At 45.3% G+C, this 19720-nt stretch overlaps 1 protein-coding gene across 1 annotated transcript in view; it reads right to left on the bottom strand.

Moving 5' to 3' along the window:
* LOC123751669 (putative zinc finger protein 66) overlaps nt 1-15880 on the bottom strand; it is a 45789-nt gene extending 29909 nt beyond the window's left edge. Inside the window, exon 1 of the mRNA XM_045733756.2 lies at nt 15746-15880. The gene's annotated coding sequence lies outside the window, so the exon portion shown is untranslated. The remainder of the gene's footprint in view (nt 1-15745) is intronic.
* Nucleotides 15881-19720: the final 3840 nt, after the last annotated feature.

The raw sequence follows: 19720 nt of genomic DNA, 5'->3' as shown, positions 1-19720 counted from the left end.
GCTTTGCGTAATAGTGGCTTTAGGCATTGTATGTACTAGCCCTATCTATAAATCCATCATTCTTTGTAAAATCTCTTGTATGTATGTACCTTACCTAAATAAACATTTGATTTGATTTGATTTGATTTGATATCAACCCCCAGATCTTTCTCTCTATTTGACTCTTGCAGGATTTCACCTCCCAGATGATACCTTGTGTTCAGCCTCCTGCTCCCTTCGCCTAATTTCATTACCTTACACTTTCCTGAGTTGAACTTTAGCAGCCATTTTCTAGACCATTCCTCCAGTTTGTCCAGGTCATCCAGTCTCTGTCTATCTTCATCCGTCTTGATTCTTCTCATAATTTTTGCATCATCAGCAAACATTGAGAGAAACAAATCTATACTCTCTGGAAGATCGTTTACATATATTAGAAACAGGATGGGTCCAAGTACTGAGCTCTGTGGGACTCCTAAGGTGACATCTCGCCACTCTGATGTCTCCCCCTCACTGTTATTCGTTGTTTCCTGTTGCTTAAATACTCTCTGCCCAGCAAGGAAGGAGTATCCAGAAGCAAAGACTGAGTCAAGGAAGTAGATTCCATCTGATATCCCATGGAACTCTTCCCCTCAATCAGACTGTAGCCTTGGGCTGAGGAGCATTGATAGAAGCACCTAGGAAGGCCACTTGAAGACGCACGCAACGTGGTCAATCAATACGCAACAAACAACACCCCACACTCATCCTAAATCCGAAAACCAGCGTCTGGCTAACAGTGTCGCCAGACCGTATCCTCTCACCTGTAAAAGCATAGAAACTATCATGTCACAACACAGCTGAGCCGTGTAATATTCCGGGAGCAACTCCAGGGGACATGTCCAGAGATGTGTGAACTGTAGAAGATGAGCAGTAGAGTAACGGCGGAGGCGGCACCACTCCGAGTCACCCCATACCCGTAAAAGCAAAGAAAAAACGAAGGGTTCTCTCAACATATAAAACCCAGAATTTCCTTGGTATCCAGGGTACTATGACTGGAAAGAAGCTGAGCGAAAGCGGCGTAGAACCCGCAATAAGGAATGCGTAACACCAACACATGTTTACACCGCACACAAACCAAAACAAACACCCTCGGCGCATGCGCCTGAGGACCAAGCAACAACACCCAACCCTCGTGAAAGGGTGCCTACAAAGGTGTACTAAACTAATATTAGTAACGTCGAGACAGAAAACAGAGATAAGATGAAATGAGAAAATAAGGAGATAAGGTCTAAAAACGATTACTAGAACGGAAGAGGACCAATGAGTCTGAGACTGGACTGGAGGTAAGCCCCACCGGCAGACGACAGATGTTCCAACAGTATTTGAAGAACCAATGATCTTCCCGAACCTTTGAGACCCTTGAGAAGACAGCACAAAAGCTGGCTTTCAAGAAAGCTCACACGGACTCAGTGGCATCCGCGACCAATGGACATGCAGGATCCCGAAACGAGAGAAGATGAAGACATGACGCAGAAGAATTCACGTCCTAGAAAAGAAGGGTGAGAAAATGGTAAAATCGCCCACAGAAAGGACGGAACCGATGGACCCAAGGGACACGGAACTGAACCCGGGGAGGGGTCGACGCCCAAACGAACTCGGACGCAGAGGGGGGGGAAAGGAAAACCCCACTCCTTGTAACCAAAAGCCCCCGCCTAGAGGGTTGGAAAACCCAGGTGGGGACCAACGGGGCCCAAGGCCCCCAAGCCAGCCCATCCCCAACCTAGGGAACCTCCATGTCAGGCCCCGGGGTGAGTCATCCTCTCAAGCCTCGGCCACACAAGAAAAAGCCGGGGAGGACGAAAAAGCAGGAAGAGAACAGGCCCACTGGTCAGACCCCAGAGCTACGGCTGGAGGAACGGACTCGAATACCTCTGTAGCCACCTCGGAAGGGGCAACCCCCTAAACAGCCCGAGTCTCAGAAACCTCTAAACCCCACCCTGACTCCGAAGCCCTCAGACGCTTCGGAGCCGGAAGCAGGAGGGGGAAAATGAATGAACCACAGCAGGAGAAGAACGAGGGGGTGAAGACGGAACCAAGGCCAAAGCAACCAACACCCCCAAGTCCGGGTTCCTATAAACAAAACGGGGCAGCCTCAGGGCATCCAGGGAAGCAACCAAACAAGTGCATTGCAACAACCTAAACCTATCTTGTAACATGCGAGCCGCCTGCACCCGAATATCATCATCAAATTGGATAAACCGAGCCATAAACATGCAACAAGGCTCGCAGGACTCCAGGTCAAATGTGTCACAAACCCAACAGGCAGCATGACGGAAGCAAAACAATGAGCATCGCCCTGAGTGAAGGGAATAGAGCAACCTCCAAGCTCGCAAAAAGCGAGAAAAGACACAAGGGTCACATCTATTGGACCCAAGTGCCCCGTGGGGATTCCCAGGGCCCCTAGACTGGGTCTCCTAAGGGTTTACCCAGGCAGGGTACTGCTAACTGGCGCCTAAGCTACCAATTAGCTACTGCTAATGCTGAACCCCTGGGACGTGTCCACTCACAAGGGCAAAGCAGGGGGTACCACCAAACACAAACAACCCTAGTATATGGGAGGGAAGGAACACCAAGGCAGACCAGCCCCCCCCCCCCCCCCACCTACCAGGCAAAAAGACAAAGAAAAGAAAACCTCGCAAGAGAACAGCATACCCAGAGGGAACAGAGCCGGCCGCTGTTATAAGTGAAAACTAGCTATGCAGTACCCCACGGCCCTACCAGTGCAATAACTACCACTTGCCCCAAGGCAAACAGGACGGAAACCCCCAAAACACTCGAGGCGGTCAATCACCAAGCAGCAAAAGACCAACAGAGGTAGACCCAAGGTGACTTATGGAAGAGAACCCCAAGCCCTGATGGCGGTACTTACAGGGCACTCAGGGAAGGTGACCCTAAGCACATACAGCCCGCATACCTGTGAATATTACTCCCAGCTCTTACACCACCTAAGAGAAGTACTGAACCCAGGGTCAGCACAAATAAGTCTGGAGCTGGAGTCACAACGACTAAGCCTAATCCCATCAGCCGAGGTACTGAAGGTGTGGATCGCCGACGCGAGAGTCTGGGACTCCCCCTTCCCCCTCCCGGGGAGGGGGGAGCTGCGCAGACATGTGGCGTGGCTTGTGTGACGTCAAGCTTGTTTGCTCGTTTTCCCTTGGGGGAGTTCTGTCCATTTGTTTCGTTATTTTTGTTGGTTTTACCTGAATAGGTTTGTTTCGTTATTTTTGTTGGTTTTACCTGAATAGGGTTTGTTTTGGGGCGCTTACCTTTCTACGTGCCTGTCCCGGTCGATGGCAGATATAGAACGCTCCAAAATCACATGTGCATTTCTATAGGTCATTGCTCCTCATGCCTCTCTGAGGGGGACAGGTTCTAGCCGTCGTCCCCAGTAGGCCTAGAACTCCACCCACATTGATGCCAAAAATTAGGACTATCCCTATCAGCCTGGATAGCTCCGGCGAGCCGTAGGGGCTTCCCCCAGAAAAGGCACAGAAAGCAGAGGATTCTTAATCATCTTAACCAAGGAAATAATCACCAGAACGGTAATTAAGAAAAAAACAGAAAATATGGCAAAAAGCAAGCAAACCAGAAAATTACCCCATCCCCTCAGTAATTAGGTAGTCACCTCCCCATCACCGGGTTACCTCACCAGTGGATATCATGTGATGGTTCTGAGAGTCAATGTCCCCAAGCCCATGCGGTCTATGGCTAGGCCTACTGGTTACTGGTCTGGTCAACCAGAGCTTTGAATGGGGCTGTTTTGGGTAACAATATTCCACCCTATAAAGCATTAGTGTGTTGAAAAGTATTATTGGTATGGTATCTCTTGTTTGAAAGATTCTTGTTATCCAACCTGTCCTTTTCTTGCTATTTTCACAGTTATTGTTGGAGTGTTAAGAGCTATGGAGCTCCAGTGTTTTTGACACTTTGGGTGAAATAAACAAAGCATATCAGTGAAAAAGTGCATGTGTATGAATATCTGCCAAGCAGTCAAAAGACAAAAAAAAAATAAAGAAACAATGCAGAAAGTGTTTTTGAAGGAAACAGTGTGGGAGAACATGGTGACCAAAACAAACATGGCTGCCAGCAAGAAGGTCAATACAGAAGAGATAAATTTTGATGGTTTCGATGAGGAAAAATTAGCAAGAGTGGTTTTCACAACCCGTTGGCAAAAAACCGGTGTTGAATGTAATGAAACGCCATTTTCTGGGTGAGTTCCGGAGGCTCCCCGGAGCTTACTAGGCTGATATGCTAATGTCAGACTTTAGCATCAGTCATGCATATGGAGTTCTATGGGCCTACCGGGTACCACAAACCACAACCTGGCCCCCTCAGAAGAGGCAAGGGCAGCAATGGCCTATAGAAACCCCCGTGTGATTGGAAGCATTCTATGTCTGCCATCGACCGGGTTAGGCACCCAGAAAAGTAAGCGTCCCAAAACAAACCCCTATTCTGTTGAAAATTGCTACCACAAGCCGAACAAGTGGATAGAACTCCCCTAAAATAAACGAGCAAACAATCATGACGTCACATGTCGCCGCGCTGCAGTCCACGCAGCTCCCCCCTCCCCGGGAGGGGAAAGCCCCAGACCCATCGCGCCAGCTATCCACCATCAGTTCTGAGGCTGAATGTCAAAAAACGGGAAAAAAACGCCAACCGGAGGGAGGGAGGGATGCCGGGGAGCCTCCAGGACTCACCCAGAAAATGGCGTTTCATTACATTCAACGCTGGTTTTCTGGGGGGTTAGCCCCTTCGGCTCCCCGGAGGTAACTCCCCACAGAGGAAAGTAGAGGGACCTACCCGGGAGGCAGTCGCCGCTCACTCCTCAACTCTTAAGTCGAGACAAACGGCTGCAACTGCCGATCCAAAGCGACACAGGCCCGATTAGGCTCAGGAACGCGCACAAGATAAAGAGCAGCCTGAACCCTGCTCGACCGCCAAAAAACCCTGTGCCCGAATGACAGCCCAGGACATGTTGCCAAAAACAGCGGCAGGAGCCGCGAACTTGCAAACATGGACACGGGAAGATACCGCAGGCTGGCTAGCTGTAATAATCCTGCGGACGACCCGGGATCCCCGCACCTGCAAAACAGGGAAGGAGGGAAACCGGATCAACCCAAAGCGCAACCCAGGACACAGAAGCCGTGGCACGCAATGGATGGTGGAGGGCCTCCACCTGAAACAAAACAGGATACACCCCCGGCCAAAACAACCAAGCATCAACAACCCAAGGACCCCTCCGGAAAGCAGCCGTCTCATTCTCCGCCAAAAAGAAGAAGACTGCCGCAATGAACAACCCCATCGCCAAGACCGAAGGAGCAGAAAACTCCTGCGCCGGAGGAGAGGAGGAAGATCACCAACCCGATCTCCAGAGGCCAAGGCCAACAGAAAAAGAGCCTAGGAGACACAAACCAGAACTGAAGGGGCCACAACAAACCGAGAAGAAGATAAGAGCACTATCCAATGTCCAAGACCGCTCAGGCGGCACATGAGCAGACCGGAGATGAAACAACACCCGAGGCAGCATGCTAAACAGAGCAGAAGGAACCTCAATACCGAAAGCAAGCTGAAGCGGCTCCGCCAGCGCCGCACGATACGAGGCGACAGTATGTGGCAAATGACGGCCCCGAACTCCCAAAAGAGAAGGACATGACCACGCCAACAAAACGCAGAACTGAAGAAGGGACAGAAGGAAAAAGAAGGACCGCCAAAAGCCCCCACACTGCCGCCAAGAAGAAGAATGCAGGTGGGACACCATCAACGAAGCCACCAGACCAACAGAAAGGGAGAGACCCAAGGCAGAGCCGAACCAGCTCCGCCATGGACTAAATGAGCTGAGAAAAGGCGGAGTCGCGGGAAGATCTCGGGTGCGACCAATGAGCAGGAAGAGCCGGAAAACCGAGCCGGCAAAGAAGGAGGTGGAACGTCTGCCGGACAAAACGTCCCAACACCAGCGAGCATGCCAGGAGGTCTGAGACCACAGCCCCAACTGAGTCCCTAGGAAAGGGAACCCGCAAGACGCAGAAAAAGCCAACAGGCAGGGAAAGCCAGGAACCAGAAAACCAAACCTGGCAATCGAAGCCAAAAGGCACAGCAACGACTCCCAATGCAACCATGCACATCCACAAGAAAAAACTAGAAAGCCGTCTCCAAAGAGTGCCGGACCAACCGGGCTGTGGTGGGTACGCGTGCCCACCAGCTGCACCAAGCAACAGCCCAGTGGACCATCTCCCACAAGCCATGCCCGACCACGTGCCAGGCTTGGGAAGAAGAACTCCCAAAACCCCATCAAGCAGGCATCAAGCAGACGACAGGAAGGAAGCTGCACGACACTGGGAGACAGAAGAACCAGAGGGGACAACACTACCACAAGCAAGACCCCTCAGAGGAAGGAGAGGGCAGATAAAGATGTCCCAGGGGACACAGGAGGAACGGATGCCCAAAGAGCAGGAGAGACCACAAGGACGAGCGTCAGGAGGAGGAGACAAATGGAAAGCAGGAGGAAGGGATGAGCTGGAGGCCAACCCCCCCCCTCCCACACAGCATTAAGTGGAGAGATGACAAGAGTCCAACAAGCTCAGGAAGCCGCACAGAAGTCGAATGACAAGTGAGAGGAGAGACCAAAAAACCCCGAATGCAACTCCCTTAAACACAATGAGGCGAGCACAACAAGGTACGCACAGAAGCCACGCATATGGCAGGTGAGCGACAGAGGAGCAGGATGAAAGAGCGAAAAGCCCAACCCCTCAAGCACAACGAGGCGAGGACAACCAGAGGAGTACAGAGAAGCCAACGAACCTGGAAGGGCTAAGCCAGGTACTGCAAGGCAGGCAAGGAATGAGCGACCCAGAGAAGACAAGCTGAACAATTACCACAGACAAACACACAAGGCCCCAGGAGGAAAACACGCAAGGGCCAAACAAAACGCCACAAGCAAACCCCAACACTCTCCCTCGGTAACAAAACCGGATCAAAATCGCACCTCATAACATCCAGACACAGGAAAACCGTACCCCATAACAGTCACCTCCACCTTCGTACCACGTAACCCTTGGAGGTGGGGCCCCGAGACTAACTCAAGCATGGGTCGGACATGCATACGAGTGAGACTGGATGGATACAACGAGGAGCTGTCCCGCATGGGCCAAGAGACCCCCTGCAGGCACCTGTGGTCTGGCGTTCCCACATTCACACGCCAAAACCAAGGATCAACGCCTGGCTGATAGACACCAGATCACATGAACTCACCTGCAGAACTGAGGCATGAACGTGTCATGACACAACGTAGCCATGAAGATGCCAGGAGCACCGCCAGGGGAAGAAACACCGAGCCGCACACGCAGAAGGGGAGGGGAGAGGCAAAAGAGGCGCCCCGCACCCATAACACGGAGAAAACCCCAGCGTCCGCCCCATAACCGCAACTCAGAACACCCCAGTAGCTACGGGGTAAGGACTGGAGAAGCGAGAAGAACGAGAGACAAAGCACCCGAGAGAAAAAGCCGCAAAACATGAGCACTCGTGCACACCGCCCAGATCAAAACAAACTCCCACAGCGCACGTGCACACTTCGTGTGCGCACTTTGGGCGCACTTCCCGCTTGGTGGGAAGGCGCCCAAAAAGACCACTGCACAAGTAGCCCAAACAGCCCGTGACCCGAGGGATGGGCGCAGGGGCAGAAACAGCCCAGCGGACAGGAACAGGAGTGAAAACAGGAAGCAGCGACATACATATCCGGTGAATGTAAGGAAGACAAGGAACGAATCAGCAACCCAATTGGGCTACAAGTAGCCCAAACTGCCACCCAGGATAAGGAGTATGTAAAGAAAACGAACAGTGCCGAAACCAAGGACGAAGGAAAAAAAAAAACAGAAACAAAAGACCGAAAACCCAGAACAAACCCGGAAGGGGACCAACAAGCCCTGAAAAGACCAGAGGGAAGCAACACCAATAGACGCCAGACGTTCCAACAATACGGGAAGTAGCAAAACCCTTCCCGAACGCACGAAGGTTCATAAAAGCACAGTCGCACCCGAGACCAAAAGTCATTCAAAACCCCCCCAAAAGAAAAGGGGAACATGACAGGGAAGTCCCGTCCCAAGAAGAGGGGTGAAAAAACCGCAAAGAGCACCCACGAACAGGACAGAACCAACGGACTCAAGGAACAAGGAACTGAGCCCGGGGAGGGGCCAACGCCCAACTAATCGTACAAGGAGTGGAGGGGGGAAGAAAAATCCCCACACCCCATAACCGCAAGCCCCGCTCGAAGGGTAGAACTACCCCGGCGGGGACCAACGGGGCCTGGGGTCCCCCAGGAAGCCCCTCCCCAGACCCGGGAACCCACACATCAGGCCCCGGGGCCGAGCCGTCCCCCCAAAGCCCCAGCGTCAAGAAAAACCAGGGGAGCCGTGAAAAATACCAAGGAAGGGAGCCCACTGGCAGACTCATACAACACGGCTGGAGGAACAGGCTCGAATGCCCCTGTCGCTATCCCGGAAGGGGAATTCCCCGAGACTGCCCGAGTCTCAAAACCATCGAAACCCCGCCCCGACCCCGAACCCACAGACGGTAAGGACCCGGATGCAGAGATGAGAGGAGGGGAAGACAAGGGGGCGTGGAATGAAAACGAAACAACCAACACCCCCAAGCCCCGTCACCAAAACGGGGCTTCTGGGGAGCAACCTAGAGCGTTGGCAAACCGAAACACGATGCGTAATGCCCGTGCTTCTTGCACCCATATAAGTCAGCATAAGACTGGCTCAGCAAGCCACAAACAAGGAACAAAGCTCATAGGGCTCCGGGTCGAAGGTGCCACCGACCCCACAGGCAGCAGACGGAGGCAAAACAGTGAGTCACCCTGAGACAAGGGGACAGAGCAACCCTCGAACTCACACAAAGCAAGGGGGAAACCCCGGAGTCACATCCATCGGACCCACGCGTCCCCCGTGGGGATTCCCAGGGTCCTGAGTGTTTACTTTAAGAGGACTCGCGCCCAAGTAAACCCAGGCAGGGTACTGCTAACAGGCACCCAAAACTACCAAACAACCTTCTAAGAACTGAACCCCCCGGGACATGTACACTCACGGGGACCTAACCAGGGGGAACCACCGGAAGAAGGAAGAGTACTCAGAACACAGGGGGCAAGAACCAAGGCAGACCCCCCCACCAGGCAGAAAAAGAAAACCCCACAAGAGGACAGCGTACCCAGGCGGAACAGAGACGGCCGCTATGATAAGTGAAAACTTGCTGCGCAGTACCCTGCGCCCCGCCAGTGCAAACTGCCCCCTACCCCAAGGCGAACAAGGGAGACAGAACACTCGGGCAAACAAGGGGCGGCCGAAAACCAAGCAGTAAACGGCCTAGCAAGGGCAGAACCCAAGGAACTTGTGGAAGGGAACCCCTAGCCCCAAGGGCAGTACTTACAGTGCACCTAGGGAAGGAAACCCTAGGCGCATGCAGCCCGAGTACTGAAGAAACACTCCCGGCTCACACACCACCTACAAGACAGACACCACACTCTAGGTACAATGCTGAAACAACCACCGGAGCCGGAGCACACGACCTCAGACGTTAGCATCAGCCTTAGAACTGGGGATGGATAGCCGGCACGATGGGTCTGGGGCTTCCCTTCTCCCTCCTGTGAAGGGGGGAGCTGCGCGGATAGCGGCGAGGCGACGTGTGACGTCATGATTGTTTGCTCGTTTATTTTTTGGGGAGTTCTATCCACTTGTGCGGCTTGTGGTAGCAATTTTCACCAGAATAGGAGTTTGTTTTGGGACTCTTACTTTTCTGGGTGCCTAACCCGGTCGATGGCAGACATAGAATGCATCCAACAACACGGGGGTTTCTATAGGCCATTGCTCCCCTTGCCTCTTCTGAGGAGGCCAGTTCTGGCTCGTGGTCTCCAGTAGGCCCATAGAACTCCATACACATGACTGATGCCAAAGTCTGACATTAGCATATCAGCATAGTAAGCTCCGGGGAGCCAAAGGGGCTCCCCCCAGAAAAACAGCGTTGAAAGTAATGAAAAGCCATTTTCTGGGCGAGCCCCGGAGGCTCCCTGGAGATATCAGACTGATATTAGCTTATATAAGTCTGGGGCTTCAATCAACTGAGGTCTGCCTACTGGGGACAACAAGCAAGAACCTGATGCTTCCCCCCCCCCCCCCACCCCCTCAGAGAGCTGCAGGGAGCAATGGCCTAAGGAAACCCCCTTGTATTTATTTGTAAGTACAGTGGTACCTCAAATAATGACTTTAATCCGTTCCGTGTTCGTCATGTGAAACGGACGTCATACAAAACAAATGTCCCATTTAACCACTGTGATGCACTGTGTTTATTGTGAAATTCCCCCAGTATGCATGACATCAAGCCTTAATAACCTTGCAAACAACATGAGAGACCCGTGCTGCCAAGTGATGATGTGGGGTGCTGCCAACTGGTGGTGTGGAGTGCTGCCAACTGGTGATGTGGGGTGCTGCAAACTGGCAACTGAGAGACACACACTTCACAATACACTGTATCCAACAACGACCAACAAAATCTTTAGAGAAAGAGAGGAGTAAAGAACAATGGGAGTTGAAATGTGTTCCTGAAAATCATATATATACTGTACTAACAAAGATGGAGTTAGATTAAAATACTGGTGCTAAACTATATAACACAGCTTAAGATGCAATTAAGATGTAAGAGACTGTTTGTATTAACAGAGACAAAACTTGAAGATAATATATTAAATGAGGTCATATTCCCATGGGGCTTCTCAATTTGGCAACCTGTTCTTGCAATTTCTTTAAGTCAATATTGACTTATTAAATATGTGCATATGTGACATACTAATTTATTGTGAATATTTCAGTTTACCTTGAAAAGCTTCATAGAAACACCAACCTTACCTAACCTTCTTAGTATGTTAAGATAAGCATCTTATTGCTTCGTAATTACAATTATTACTTAACCTATACCTATAATAGGTTAAGTAATAATTGTAATTACGAAGCAATAAGATGAGCATCTTATTGGTTCGTAATTACAATTATTACTTAACCTATACCTATAATAGGTTAAGTAATAATTGTAATTACGAAGCAATAAGATGCTTATCTTAACATACTAAGAAGGTTAGGTAAGGTCGGTGTTTTCTATGAAGCTTTTCAAGGTAAACTGAAATATTCACAATAAATTAGTATGTCACATATGCACATATTTAATAAGTCAATATTGACTATAAGAAAGTGCGAGAACGGGTTGAATTTGGAGATGAAACAGAAAAATGAGAAGAATTGGAGTAGTTGCCATACTGTTGAAAGAAAACCTGAAGGTAAGATAATTAATGATCAACAACCCCTGAGAAACAAGAAAACAAAAAACAATACCAGCAATACAAAGAAACAAGAAACAACTACATGACAGTATGAAGAAAGAGTGTAAAACTGATCCAAGCCTATTCTATTAGTTTATTAAAAACAAATTATATATGAAGGATAAACTCCAGATGTTGAAAATGGGGGACAGATTCACAGAGAATAAAAAGGAAATGTGTGAAACACTAAATGAACAATTCCAACGTGTGTTTGTGAAAAATGAAGTTTTCCGTGAGTCAAACAATACAAATGTCAGAGAATACCACAGAGTACATAAACATGTTTCAAGAGGAAGTGGCCAAAATGCTTAAGGAGTTATATAGAAACAAGGCAGATGGCCAAGATGGAGTTTCATATTGGGTTCTGAGAGAATACGTATTTGAGCTGAGCACCCCACTTCAACAGATTTTTCAATAATCTTTATATACAGGGTGTCTTGGCAGATATATGGAAAATGACATACATAGTTTCAATCTACAAAAATGGTAGTAGAGAAGATCCTCTAAATTATAGATCTGTATCACTGACAAGCATTGTAGTCAAAAACATCAGAAAAATAATTAAAGCCAAATGGGTAGGAGGCTCTAACTCTGGACCTCTCCTATGTAAAGCCCAAGCTCTATGGTCTGGGGCCAACCTTCCCATTATCTGGGGCTCTAGGAGGCTCTAACTCTGGACCCAACCTGTGTAAGTAAGTAATTATCAAAAGATAATTACTTACAGACTTAAGTTGAGTGAGAAGGTGATGGATACCAAAAACTGTCAGTAGTTATAAAGCTTCATATGACAGTACTGGGAAGACAGGACACCATAAGCGTAGCTCTCATCCTGTAACTACACTTGCGTAATTACATATGTATTTTGTCAAGTATTGTGCCAAGTAAACACAATTGTGGTGTAGACTAATGTTACAGATAAACATCTTTTCTTGTTATACTGTCAATTCCATTGAGGCAGTGTTTATAATACCCAGTATTTTTATATTAAATTTAAACACCAAAAGTTTACTTTATACTTATTCAATATACAAGATTCTGTATAAAGCAAAAATTATGGGGTGGGTAATATGTACATGAGCAGCTGTGAATGTTCTAGTCATGACGTGGAATATATTGGATACAAGCTGTTGAGATGCTGCATTGGCCAGAAAGTCACACTAGGCTCCGTGTTGCAGCCTCCTGAGACTGCTGCCACTTGCAGTGACACATAGGAATATACTCTTATCTACTGGACTACATTCATGCTTATGAACTGTAACTCTTCCTCCTGCCTGACTGTTATATTACTCCACTTTGGTAATGTGCTCTCATTGTCTTCTTCAGATTTAGATTGATAGAGCACATACGGTTTAGCCTCATCACTGCCCTTAACAACCCCCACCACTCGAGGCTTTGTGCTAGCAGCATCCAGAGGCTGTTGCTGATGGTACAGACAGTCCCGTAGCACAATGGTAAGACACTTGGACCACGTTTCGTGAGCAATTTGGCCTGGGAGAGAGGAGGAGAGAGGGATTTTGGAGAGCGTGCAGAGATCCTTTACTGCTAGAATCCACTCAGTAAAACATCTAAATTACTGGGACCGACTAAAGAGCCTAAATCTGTACTCCCTTGAGCGCAGGCGGGAGAGATACATTAATAATTTACACGTGGAAAATAATTGAGGGGCTGGTCCCAAACCTGCACACAGAAATAACATCACATGAGACCAGAAGACATGGCAGGATGTGCAGAATACCCCCATTGAAAGGCAGAGGTGCAACAGGTACTCTGAGAGAGAACTCTATCAACATCAGAGGCTCGAGACTGTTCAACACGCTTCCACTACACATAAGGGGCATAACTGGCCGACCCCCTCACAGTGTTCAAGAGAGAACTGGATAAGCACCTCCAAGGATACCTGATCAACCAGGCTGTGACTCATACGTCAGGCTGCGAGCAGCCGCGTCTAACAGCCTGGTTGATCAGTCCAGCAACCAGGAGGCCTGGTCTACGACTGGGCCGCGGGACACTAAGCCCCGGAAGCACCTCAAGGTAAAGGCAAAGTGGGTTTGTATCCTAGTTGGGACGGATTGATCGGGCGCCAATCCTTAAGTGTCCGCCTCTGTTCACCCAGCAGTGAATGGTTATTTGGTTGTTAAACAATTTGGTAGGTCATATTCAAGGGAAAATTAAGATTAAGGACCTGCAGCAAATGCTATGCATGCTAGTAGCTTCACAAGAATGAAGGCACTTTTGTATACTCTACATAAATAAAAAATAAAAAAATACACAGGATGACTGATCTGCATAACCTTTATCATTTTCAATCAATTCCTTATTTTTTTGGTACAAAATACATGATTTGCAAATTACTGTACTAACATTATTTATATCAAATTAGCAAGTCATTATGTACTTTATTTGTATAATTATGGAGTGCATTTAGGCCTAAATTTGGGTAATTCATGAACCTCTTAATAAACATAACAAGTTATAGGAGATAGGGCTAAAAAATGGCCAAATGTTATAATAATAATTTGTTTTCTCAGACAGGAAGCCTGTGTATATACATACTTATATGGTTGTCATATTGAGTGCATATTTTACTGCATTATTCCTTGAAATGATCCTCAAATTGTGCTACAGTGAACAAGTTGATAACCCTCAAATTTTATCCTAATGTACCTACAAATCTTTGTCATTATTGTGTATTAATCTAATCTTTGTATCCAGTATTGTCAAATTTTCTTCCCAATGTACCTGTAAACATTTTTTGTCAATTTTGTTGGGAATTTCCTACTTAAATTATAAGTTAGATCAAGGACATGCCCAAAACAAATGCGTGCTAGTGGCTTTACATTTACAAGAATGTAAAATCCTCATGCTATGTACTCTCTTAACCCCAATGTACCTTCTTGTGTATAAATATATAAATACTTTAAGCTCGTATCAAGATCTCCCCAATGTCAAACTGTCCCAATGTCCATTATGCAACCTAGAATGTTTGTGTGGGTCAAAGTGTATGACATCCCTGACCCTCACTGACTGACCTCTGAAGACCTATTTCGATACTGCTGCAGAGCTCTGTATCTAACATGTCCACAATCACTAGGTAGTTTAACCACATTATTCAGACAACTATAGACCTTTCCAATGGCACAATACAACCTGGACAACACTACCCCAATGACCATGAATTTAAATAATAACATACCCTCATGGAGTCCTGTCAAATCGTGCGCAGGCATTTCAACGATGATCTTTTTTAAATGGCCTAAACCATATGGATTGTTAGGTTAGGTTCATTTGGGTTAAAGGGATTAGATATTAAAACCCAACCCTCCCAGAGCCTTACCTATGCAAACACAGCCTAACCTAATGATATATGTGCACATTTGACAGAAAATGAGCTTTGTTGAAATGCCCTGTGTACAATTTAACCATATCCAGTGACCCTGGGCCTATATACCCATAGGTCTGTAGTGAAGTATTACAGAACACAGGCATTTGAACAAACCTCTTTTGTATGAATTAAATCAGTCGTTATGCCAGCCTTGGTTGGGCTGGTTACTCACCAAGTTGTGCCTGCAGGGGTTGAGCTCTGACTCTTTGGGCCAGTTTCCACTGCCGCTGGGGATCGAACCAGGACCCTTAGGACTACGAATTCCCAGCGCTGTCCACTCAGCCGTCAGACAACAACAGGTCACTCGGTCCGTCTAATTACCACAAGCTACACAAGCTTCAGAAAGCTTCCTGGCAATATGTTAGTAATGAATAAATATGATATATTTACTCATTATAATGTTGGTGCTGAATGTACAACACGAAAAAACAATTTTAATCTGAAAAAGTATCTTTTTATAAAGAAATTAGACGAAAATAAAAAACTGGTGACGCCAAATCAAGTCGACGATCCAAGCTTCGGTTAGGTTAGGTTAGGTTAAGTTAGGTTAGGTTAGGTTAGGATAGGTTAGGTTAGGTTAGGTCAGCCTAACCTAACATATCATATTTATTCATTACTAACGTATTGCCAGGAAGCTTTCTGAAGCTTGTGTAGCTTGTGGTAATTAGACGGACCCCAGGTCATGTGTTGAAGTGTTGGGTACCATGTGACCCATATCCATTCACTCCCCCAACATTAGCCCCACAACTGCACCCAATACTACCCTACTCCTTGGATCAGATAATATTTCTTCAGGGCCATATTATTGTTAGTAATGTAAAGTGCTGTAATTTGGGCACTCCTATACACTTTGTGGCACCGCCTCGGCACCCACCATCCCTCATACCCACACTTGTCTAGTACTGTATTAATATATAGATTACAAAAATGTATATAAAATATAGCGTATATAAATATAATTAAGATACATAAAAAAAGGTTAGGACCTTCAACAACCAACAGATGTTGATGTCTCAAGCATGTTGTTGTTGACGTCTCAAGCATGTTGTTGTTGACGTCTCAAGCAGAGGTTTCTATAGCAGACGTCTGGAGGCTGGTGCGCCTGCCTGCGCAGGGTTGCCAGATTTCATTTGCTAAAAGTAGCGGATTTGTAGTTAAAGTACTGTAGCCCAATTTGGAGTAATAAATTTTAATACAGAGAAACACTATGCTTTAATGATTGCATTAATATTTCACTGCATGTATGATAAAAATATGTGATGATAGGATATCTTAGCAATATTTTCTGCAGGAAACACATATACAAATACAAATATTTATTCAGGTAAAGTACATACATAGATACAAAACGTTGATGGATTTATAGATTTATTTATTTATTTACATACAAGAAGGTACATTGGGTTTGTGAGAATACATAGTGTAACGATTCTATTGTTACGTAAAGTATGGTGACAAATAAACACAGACACTATGATACTTTATTTATTTATTTATTTATTTATTTATTTATATATATACAAGAAGGTACATTGGGTTTGTGAGAATACATTGGATAGTACAGTATTTACATTCTTGTTAAGCCACTAGTACGCACAGCGTTTCGGGCAGGTCCTTAATCTAGCAGATAATTTTAAGTAGGTAATTTCAATCAGAATTGATAAATGATAAAGATACATTACAAGAGAAAAATGAGATGAGAGAGATAAGTAGGTATATTAAAGCACATTGTTATATTAAAGCTCTGATTGATTACATTGACAGCTTGATTAGTAATTTAAACAAGGTTAATAGACACCATACAGCAGATTGACAGCAATGTACATACATATAAGACAGCAATGATCACAATGGTAAAGATGTTCAGATTGGGTACATAAAGACTGGGTAGCAAAAGATACAGATAAACAAGATTTATAAACACTATACAACAGATTGGCAGCACATATAAGAAAACAGCAATGATCACAATGGTAAAGATGTTCAAATTGGGAACATAAAGGTTGGGAGATTGGGTAGCAATTGATACAGTGCAATTTTAAGGCAAAAAGTGAAAAACTATGAAGATGAAATTAGGTACTTTTTAGTATTGATTTTGAATGATGTAAAAGTTGGACAGCTTTTCAATTCAGTAGGAAGTGAGTTCCATAAACTGGGTCCCTTTATTTGCATAGAGTGTTTACACAGATTAAGTTTAACTCTGGGGATATCAAAGAGATATTTATTTCTGGTGTGGTGATAATGGGTCCTATTACATCTGTCCAAGAAGAGTTTCAGACAAGGATTTGCATTTAAGAACAGGGTTTTGTAAATATAGTTGACACAAGAGAATTTGTGGAGTGAGATTATGTTTAGCATGTTTAGGGAATTAAACAAGGGGGCTGTGTGTTGTCTGAAAGCAGAATTTGATATTATTCTGATAGCAGATTTTTGCTGGGTGATGATGGACTTGAGGTGGTTTGCAGTGGTTGAACCCCATGCACAGATACCATAGTTGAGATAGGGATAGATTAGTGCATAATATAGAGAGATGAGAGCAGAGTTAGGAACATAATATCTGATTTTGGAGAGTATACCAACTGTTTTAGAGACTTTCTTAGTTATGTGTTGTATGTGGGTACTGAAGTTGAGTCTCTTGTCTAGGAATATGCCAAGAAACTTTCCATCATTTTTATTGCTAATGTTTACATTGTCAATCTGAAGCTGAATTGCATTTGTAGATTTGCTTCCGAATAGGATGTAGTAGGTCTTTTCTATGTTAAGTGTTAGTTTGTTGGTTGACATCCATAAGTGGACTTTTTTTTAGTTCATTATTAACAACACCATTTAGTGTATGTGGGTTGGGGTTGGAGTAGATGAGGGTAGTATCATCAGCAAACAAAATAGGTTTCAGAATGTTAGAGACATTAGGCAGATCATTAATGTATATAAGAAAAAGAAGAGGTCCCAAGATGCTGCCCTGTGGCACTCCAACAGTTATTGGTAGAATGGGAGCGATTATATTATTGATGGCTACACATTGGTGTCTATCACTAAGATAGGATTGGATATAGTCCAGTGCATGGCCTCGGATTCCATAATGATGGAGTTTACTTAAGAGGTAATCGTGATTAACAGTATCAAAGGCCTTTCCTAGATCCTTCTAGGAAATGATCTAGTGGCCTAGATCTAGGCCCTAGGCCCATACTTGGCCCTCTCCTCTTTCTCATCTACATTAATGACCTTCCAAATGCCTCCCAACACCTCAAACCAATCCTATTTGCTGACGACACAACCTTCATTTACTCCAGTCCTGATCCCCGTGCTCTAAATGCCACAGTAAATACTGAGCTAAATAAAGTCCATCTGTGGCTAACTGCCAACAAACTCACCCTTAACATTGACAAAACTTTCTATATTCTGTTTGGCAATAAATCCTCTAATCAAATAAATCTCAAAATAAACAATACCCAAATTTGTAACACATTAGATGGCAAATTCCTTGGCATTCTCATTGACCACAAGCTGAATTTCCAGGGACACATTCTAAACATATCAAAAAAAGTTTCAAAAACTGTGGGCATTCTTTCTAAGATCAGATATTATGTACCACGCCCTGCCCTGGTGACTCTCTATTACTCCCTTATCTATCCATATCTCAACTATGGTATTTGTGCTTGGGGCTCTACTACCCAAAATCACTTACGTCCTCTAATTACTCAACACAAAGCTGCTATTAGGACAATATTCAATTCTGGCCCCAGACATCACTCGGTACCCCTATTCAAATCCCTGAATATGTTAGACATTAAGTCACTGCACATTCTCTCATGTGTACTATACATATACAAAACGCTAAATTGTAATGCCAATCCTGATCTCAAAAGCTTCATAGAAGGTTGTAATAGAACCCATGAGCACCACACCAGAAATAAATACAGTTTTGATATTCCTAGAGTACGACTTAATCAAACCAGAAATGCTCTACAAATCAAGGGGCCCAGGATGTGGAATGACCTTCCCAACCATGTTAAAGACAGTACCTCTCTCAACCAGTTTAAGTTAAAAACGAAGCTATACCTAATAAATTCCCTGTAACCTACCTTACCTCTCTATTGTCAACCCATGTATGTTTTTTGTTTTTTTTTGTTTTACAAATCAACGCTGTTTTAATGTAATTTTCTGTAATAATTTGTAATTGTATTTGTGCTGTTTTTTCAACAATGTTCCCCCCTCTTTTACCTCTATTTTTATTTGTACTCAACGCATTTTTTTCTTTTTACCCATTAGTTTTAAGCTTTAGTCAGTAGTGTTTTTTCCTGCCCGAAACGCTTTGCGTAATAGTGGCTTTAGGCACTGTATGTACTAGCTCCTATCTATAAAGCCAACAAACTTTGTAAAATCTCTTTATGTATGTACCTTTGCCTAAATAAAAATTATTATTAATTATTATTATTATTATTTCTCAGGTCAATGAAGAGTCCAATTGGAAACTCATTTTTGTCAAGAGCTGAGTAAATTATATCAAGGAGACTAATAATTGCATCGTTGGTACTCTTTTGAGAGCGGAATCCAAACTGACAGGGGCTAAGAATGTCGAATTTTACGAGATAGGAGTAGAACTGTTTGTAGATAATTTTTCAAATATTTTTGATAGTATGGGTAGGTTCGATATTGGTCTATAGTTGTTTATGTCTGACGGATTACCTCCTTTATGAACTGGCGTTACTCTTGTTTTTTTAAGGATATCAGGGAAGGTATGACACTCAAGGGATTTGTTGAACAGCAGAGCTATAGGTGGCGCAAGGGCATGGGAGGCGCTCTTGTATACAATGGATGGGATTTCACTGATATGTTCCCAGCTTTGGTTTTTAGTGAGTGTATGATGGACACAACATCTGACGGGCTGACTGGTGAGAGAAGAGAGTTTGGATAGCTACCTGAGAGATATGTGTTGATATGTGTCTGAGTCTGTGGGATTT

Source organism: Procambarus clarkii, chromosome 13 (assembly GCF_040958095.1).
Source record: "Procambarus clarkii isolate CNS0578487 chromosome 13, FALCON_Pclarkii_2.0, whole genome shotgun sequence".
Taxonomy (NCBI): Eukaryota; Metazoa; Arthropoda; class Malacostraca; order Decapoda; family Cambaridae; genus Procambarus; species Procambarus clarkii.
The sequence above is the reverse complement of the archived record's forward strand: the minus strand, read 5'-3'. Positions and strand labels throughout refer to the sequence as shown.